The following is an 8,368-nucleotide window of genomic DNA, read 5'->3' as shown; positions in this document are numbered from 1 at the left end:
CTACATCACTATATATACCCAAGGATAATACCCGTCTCTAATACGATACAAACGTAGACTGCTACATCACTATATACACAAGTATAATACCCGTCTCTATGACGGTATAAACTTAGACTGCTACATCACTATATACACAAGTATAATACCAGTCTCTATGATGGCATAAACGTAGACTGCTACATCACTATATACACAAGTATAATAACCGTCTCTATGACGGTATAAACTTAGACTGCTACATCACTATATACACAAGTATAATACCCGTCTCTATGACGGTATAAACTTAGACTGCTACATCACTATATACACAAGTATAATAGAAAATTTCAAAATTTTATATAGACAACTAGGGATCGATATATACGTAACCTAGCTAGCTATCTTAATATTGAAAGTTTTAATGCTACAAAAAGTATTTAAACAAGCAAGTTAAAACTAGAAAAACTGAGTTTCTTAAAACTTGAAAAAAATTATCCTTACGTCGGCAAATCACTGAAATTATGTTAGTCGGAGCCCAAGTAGGGATAAAATCTTTTAGATTTTAAATAAATCTAGTTTTTGTAGATTGAATTTCTTGTTTCAGTACTTTTTGTAGCAGTAAAACTTTCTATATTACTATAGTTAGCTAGGTTACGTATATATCGATCCCTACTCGTCTTTATAAAGTTTTAAAATGTTTTATTATACTTGTTTATTTGCTTTTTATTAACAATATCAAGCGTGGGATTCAACTATATACGATTCGATTTTATAACTCATCAGGACCTCTACCAACCTACCCTCAAATCTAATCAGATGCCTAAAGTAGTAGTAGTATCCTTTTCAGTGCAAGGAAGGACTCATTAAGACCCCAGTCGGAAGAGCTCTGTGAAAGAAAGAGCGATAAGGTTTGTAATTTTTTCTGTACGTTTGTCTGGAAAAGTAACTTACTTACTTATTTAATTGAAAATTTGTTGAAATAGTGAAATGTTGGTTCACTCCATATATATATATATATATCACTATATATAGTGATTTAGGCGACTATATAAATACAATAAGCTTTACTTTTGCTCAGCCAATACTGTGAAATAGTCATTGCTAATATTCAGACATTTTAAAGATGCTTTCAAATGGGTGGTTTTTATGGCCGCCATTTTGTTTTATCACGCGATCACTACTATTAAGTACTACCTTACATAATGATATACATTTAGCAGTCCGAAAGTGAAAGGTCAACTTATAATATGCCTCTTGACATAATACTGGTATTACAATCATTTGTTGCATCAAAAAACGTTGCATACTGATTTAATTTCCTAATATTTCTTATGTTACAAAACTCATTTTAAAATATTTGACCAAAACAGTTTATTACACGGTCAATGTCGTCATAACAGGTTTGTTTGTTAATCACAAAGGTACATAATGGGTTACTTGTTCTGTGCCCACCACGAGTAGCAAAACCGGCTTTTTCAGCTCTATAAGTCTAGAGATTTAGCGCTGAGCCACTAGGAGGCGTTATGGTAAGGAGAACGAAACAAGCTACTGTATTCCTATTTTTGAGGTAGGTGGATAAAACAATTAAGTGTATTTTATTATAAACAATTCCTTGTATAAATATATTGAAAGGCATCTGTGCATACGTATAATGTTAAGAATGAAAAGAAACACAATGCCAGATAGCGAAATAAGATTTGTTAAAAACAGGTGGCGTTTTTCTAGACTCAGGTTTAGAAGTGAACATTTAGATGCATTCAAATAAAGTTTTATGTACCATAAAATGCTTTGTTTCTAGTTTCATGACGCTATAACAACTTATCAAGTACTAAAATTATTGCAGTCCAGCAGGAAATAATGTAAAATGATTTGATAATTTAGGAATATCTATAGAAAATATAAAAAACTGCATTATTTGACATTGGGTCCGAGGATTCATTTTTTCCATTGTAGCCTTCACATTGCAATTTCAGCTGCTCTAAGCCCTCTGTTGTGCGAGTCTTAATAATTTAGCTTTTTTGAAAAACATTAAAAACCCCTTTCTTTGCTTAGCAGTTTGGCAGTATGAATATCCTTCCGCTGAAAAACTGAAAAACTGTAAAGATTATCCAGGCATAATTCTACCTATGACAGTAGTGACTGTCGAATGGTAAACATTTCTTTCCTGTTATCAGCGACAAGTCATACAATTGTAGTATGTAAATCTTTCTTACAAAATGCGAGTAACCCTCTGTCTCACTTTTGTAAACAGTTCCTAGAACTAAGTTATCACAATAACGATAACAAAACACTCCTAATATTGTTATATGATTACTAACCGTTACGCAATTGTAATTTGTATCAATTACAAATAATTTCGTAATAATATTCTCATGTTTTAGTGTACATATATAGGAATATGGCTACTAGTGAAGTGATACATTACAATGAAAGGCACTTAGATCCCTTGGTTTATCTACTTTCCAAAAAACTGGCTACTCAGAATCCCTTTCTGATCTCTTAGAGGCGGATATCTATAAACTATCACACCAGTTTCCACAATAAATCAAGGGTAAAAAAAAGTGATTTAGTAAAACTCGTTCCACATAGAAAAACTATATATAATACGTAAACGAACTTGTTATAATCAAGAAGGATTTCCTTGGTTCACAAGATCTTCAGTTTGTCAAATATCCGCATTATTTAACCTCATTCATGACCTCAATTCCATGTGTTTCTACTTCTGATGAATGTTTAAAAATATTTATATGCATACTTACCTGCTTATATAACTCTTTATCAACCAAAGTAAAATGAATGCGTTTAATCTCGAGAGGAAACAACGTGGCCCATCTTACTGTCATTAGAACTAACCAGGTATGAGAAGTGGGGATTTGGTTTTGTTTCTGTTTTATGTTCTCGTCATTATTATAGAAAAATAGACGATGCATTCAAAATCATTATATGACTAAAGACACGAAAAACTATTTCAATGATTTTAAATTTGATAAAGTATGCTTCTCTTGCTCTAAGTTGCCGCCTAGCAGGATTTGTTTTTGTTTCTTACTGAGCACAAAGCTGTACAATACGCTATCTGTGCTGTTCCCACTGCGAGTATTTAAACCAGATGTATAGGGTTATAAGCCTTCAGACTTACTGCTGAGTCATCGGCCATCAACAGAGAGACTAAATCATTAATGTTTTATACGATGATTTAAACAGAGAAAAGCCTGATTTTTGTGTCATAATTGGCATATTTTCAGTAAAATTGACGTAGATAATTTATTTCCTCAAATCAATTTCCGATGTAATTTTCGACCTTCTATTTTAGCCTATATTAATTAATGTATTAATTTCTTAGAACAAGTTTTCCGTGATTTTAAAGTGTAGTTTAGTAGCTTTTATTAAAAGATTTAAAGTTGTTTTAACATTTGATCTATCTTTCTGTTTACCTGCCTATTTTTTTTGTTCGTCTATCGAGCTGTCTGTCTGAGCAACTGTATTTCTTCCTATGCGTGACTGGATTGGTAGCAACTTAAACAGTTTGCTTTCTATGTATTTCTGAAACATAAAACTGACCAATTAATTTATGTAATAACTAAAACAGTTATTAGATGGACGTCTACTTTAAAAGCCTTAGCTTAAAAATGTGAATCATTTATAGAGATAAAAGTATTACAAAGGTTTGTGGAATTTTTCTCATTGATATTTTAGGTGAATCCTAACTTCTAACCCCTCTTTGGTTACTCATAAGACACTCGATGGTTGTAATTTCATTTCATATTGGTAATTCTTAACATCCGTCAATAATTAGGTACGTTTTCTCAGTTATTTCTGTGTTTGTTTTGTTTAACAACAAAGACGTACAATGGGCTACTGCATTATAACCAGCGCAGGGAGCGAACCCCGTATTTAATACTTACCGCTAAGATGGGACTAGTCTCGTGAACGGTGTTTTAGTATTACGACTTCCATAGCTCTTTCAGTAAATATAAAATGAAACATACTTAATATGCTATTTCATACCAATATGTGTAGTGATATCTTTAGATATTTACAAACGGACTTACAACACTAAATTCTTGGATTTGATATCCTACGGTGGACATTCGTGCTATTAACAAAAAATCACAACATACAGGTCATTAAAATGAATATTATAATGCTGAGTTCTACTTCGATCAAAATTCTATTTTATTTATTGCGATTTTATTGGCCCGGCATAACCAGGTGGTTAGGGCGCTCGATTCGCAATCTGCGGGTCGCGGGTTCGAATCCCTGTCACACCAAACATGCTCGCCCTTTCAGCCGTGGGGGCGTTATAATGTGACGGTCAATCCCACTATTCATTGGTAAAAGAGTAGCCCAAGAGTTGGCGGTGGGTGGTGATGACTAGCTGCCTTCCCTCTAGTCTTACACTGCTAAATTAGGGACGGTTAGCGCAGGTAGCCCTCATGTAACTTTGCGCGAAATTCAAAAACAAACAAACAAACAAACGATTTCATTTTCGCTGAGTACACCAGTGAAAACCTATAACGATAAAAACCGGGTTTCGATACAGGTGGCGTGCTCAAAACAGAAGATCCATTATATAGAGTTGCACTTAACAACAAACAAACATTTTTGTTCTCAAGCTATGTTTGCTTGTGGAAATTTAAATCCATTTTGTATTAATGCATATCTTTAATATTTAATGTCGATAAAAATTGCCACTTTAAAGCGCAAGTGTTAAGAAGCTCTGGTTTAGATGTTTTTTCTTATGTGAGCACGGTGTCTTTTTTATTACAGTTTTATGGTGGGCATCTCATGCTCCACAAAGTTCTCTTGCAATCAGTTATGCATTTTGAGCTGATAAAATATTGGTAGACACGATCAATAAGAACCTCAAAGGATACGTTATGTCAAATAAAGTATTTTATACTTCATACGAACAGTATGTCGGGTGATCATACTACTGTTTGGTTGGTAATTATTAAGCACAAAGCTACACAATGGGCTATTTGCGCTCTGCTCACTATGGGTATACAAACCCGGTTTTTAGCGTGAAAAACCTGCATACTTACCGATGAGCCACTGGGTTGCCACATTATTGCACAACAGATTAAAGGAAATAGCTTTTATGAGCCATAGTTTTAACTACATATACAACCGATTATTAGACACTGTTTGTTAAAAACATTTTAGGTTATGTTCGAACATTTTTTAATTACAATTTTGTTTAAAATGACACATATTCACTTTTTTACTCTAAAAGTCATTACTAACCTGTTTTTATTTATGTTATTAAGAAGTAAACTAGAATTATATTCAAAATCATTTTCGTCAAGGTTCATTCGCTCACAGTTTCTAAGAAACTATACATCTGAGGAGAAATGTCAGTGAACTTCTTTTATTCATGAAGCGATATCATGTTAAAGTATTGACATTTTTACACATCAATCATGTTAAGTATCGAAAACTTTCACATCAATCATGTTAAGTATTGACATTTTTATACATCTATCATGTTAAAGTATCGACATTTATACACAGCAATCATGTTAAAGTATCGACATTTATACACATCAGTCATGTTAAAGTATCGACATTTATACACAGCAATCATGTTAAAGTATTGACATTTATACACATCAGTCATGTTAAAGTATCGACATTTATACACATCAGTCATGTTAAAGTATCGACATTTATACACATCAATCATGTTAAAGTATCGACATTTATACACATCATTCATGTTAAGTATCGACATTTATACATACTTTAACATGATGATGTACTTTAACATGATTGATGTGTATAAATGTCGATACTTTAACATGATTGATGTGTATAAATGTCGATCAACATTTTCAACTTTTCAGAAATTACTACTTGAGAAGTTACAGTACGTTCGACTTTTTTCAAAGTTCAAACTTATATTTTTTTTCATAAGTAACTGGTGTCATTTTGAAGGTTATTACCATAAAGGCAATATTTTATTTTATTTTCTAACATTAGATTTCTGTAGTCCTTGCCAACTTGGAGACAAATTTTCACTGATGAAAACATTTCTAAAAGCTTGTATAACTCCTGAAAAACCATTGTTTGTCACACTTATAATAGCGAGACAACAACTATTTGGATAACCTGATGCTGTTCGTTATAAAATCTGTTTTTCTTTTGGTTGTTATTTTCCAGAATAGTCTGCATTCTAAATTAATCTACAGTTAGATCTACCGGAATAAGAGATTTATATTACGTACTAGAAGAAAGCTTGGCTAAAACTGAGAATTAGTTAGGTCTTTCTCTGGAAGCTGTAATTTGTTTGAAATATAAGGAATACTAATGAGTCGAACTTCTTCCCCAAACATCCATGGATAATTATATCTATCCATAGGATACCGCCTCCATTTCCTAATGGATAAAAAGAGATTTACGTTTTAAATGTGCCAGAAGAAAAACAATTTTCATTAATCCCGTTATTAGCACCGACAAACACTGGCAGAGATCGACACCATTTGAAATACACGTTCTTTCTTCCACGTTAATCATTTTGTTTTGGTACTAATTCCATTGGTAAAACTATATTTTCCCCTTCTTTTCAAGTCTGTTTCTCTCGATAAATAATCAGGAAAAGGACAATATTTAAAATTTAGTTTTTATATTTTACTGCAAATTAAAGCATTTTTTTTACTTTAACTTTCTGAAGATTTCAAAAGTTGACGACGATCTAATTATTAATTTACTTCAGCTTTGTATATTTTCAAGTATCATTCAAGTGGTCTCTAAACAATGCGTATATGAACAATAATTATACAATATACCTGTCAATAACAGTAAAACCTTTCTAGAAATAATCAATTTTTAAATAATGTTCACCACGTATCGAACACGACACCTAGTAAATATTTTTACTTTAATGTCTCGCTGTTTGAATGGATGTTAATATCATAAAGAAATCAATGTCTTTATGAATGGGGTTAGTGTCATGAAGACATCATTGACCTTAAAATGTTTGGGTAGATATTAATGTCATAAAGACCTCAATTACTTTAAAATGTTTGAGTGGATGTTAATATCATAAAGAAATCAATGATTTTATAATGTTTGAATGGGTGTTAGTGTCATAAAGAAATCAATGACTTGATAATGTTTGAATAGACATTGGTATCATGAATAAATGAATGGCTTTATATTGTTTGAATAGATGTTAACATCATAAAGAAATCAATGATTTTATAATGTTTGAATGGGTGTTAGTGTCATAAAGAAATCAATGACTTGATAATGTTTGAATGGACATTAGTATCATGAATAAATGAATGGCTTTATATTGTTTGAATGGATGTTAGTGTCGTAAAGAAATCAATGACATGATAATGTTTGAATGGGTGTTAGTGTCATAAAGAAATCAATGACTTGATAATGTTTGAATGGACATTGGTATCATGAATAAATGAATGGCTTTATATTGTTTGAATGGATGTTAGTGTCGTAAAGAAATCAATGACATGATAATGTTTGAATGGATGTTAGTGTCATGAAGAAATCTATGACTTTATATTGTTTGAATGGATGTTAGTGTCATGAAGAAATCAATGACTTTATATTGTTTGAATGGATGTTAGTGTCATGAGGAAATCAATGACTTTATATTGTTTGAATGGATGTTAGTGTCATGAAGAAATCAATGAATTTATTATGTTTAGTTGGATGTTAATGTCGTAAAGAAAGTATTTGGCACTACCTACTGTGATGAAGGTTAGATTAACGTATGGGATGATTTTGTATATAGTTGTTATAGCGTACTGCGATGAAGTTACGATGAACTTAGGAGGGAACTGCGTTATTATAGCGTACTGCGATGAAGTTACGATGAACTTATGAGAGAACTGCGTTGTTATAGCGTACTGCAATAAAGGTACGATGAACTTAGAAGGGAACTGCGTTGTCATAGCGTACTGCGATGAGAGTACGATGAACTTATGAGGGAACTGCGTTATTATAGCGTACTGCGATGAAGTTACGGCGAACTTATGAGGGAACTGCGTTGTTATAGCGTACTGCGATGAAGGTACGATGAACTTATTAGGGAACTGCGTTGTATAGCGTACTGCAATGAAGGTACGACATACCCATAAAAATACTAGTAATATGTATCAAACAGTTGATCGTTCAGATGGATGTAACGTAAAGCGTTGGTTTGTTTTTATAGATAATACTATTCAAACGACTAGTAATATGTACGAAACAGTTGGTCGTTCAGATGGATGTAACGTAAAGCGTTGGTTTGTTTTTATAGATAATACTATTCAAACGACTAGTAATATGTATGAAACAGTTGATCGTTCAGATGGATGTAACGTAAAGCGTTGGTTTGTTTTTACAGATAATACTATTCAAACGACTAGTAATATGTATG

This window comes from Limulus polyphemus, unplaced genomic scaffold (genome assembly GCF_000517525.1).
Source record: "Limulus polyphemus unplaced genomic scaffold, Limulus_polyphemus-2.1.2 Scaffold2471, whole genome shotgun sequence".
NCBI classification, from domain to species: domain Eukaryota; kingdom Metazoa; phylum Arthropoda; class Merostomata; order Xiphosura; family Limulidae; genus Limulus; species Limulus polyphemus.
The sequence above is the reverse complement of the archived record's forward strand: the minus strand, read 5'-3'. Positions refer to the sequence as shown.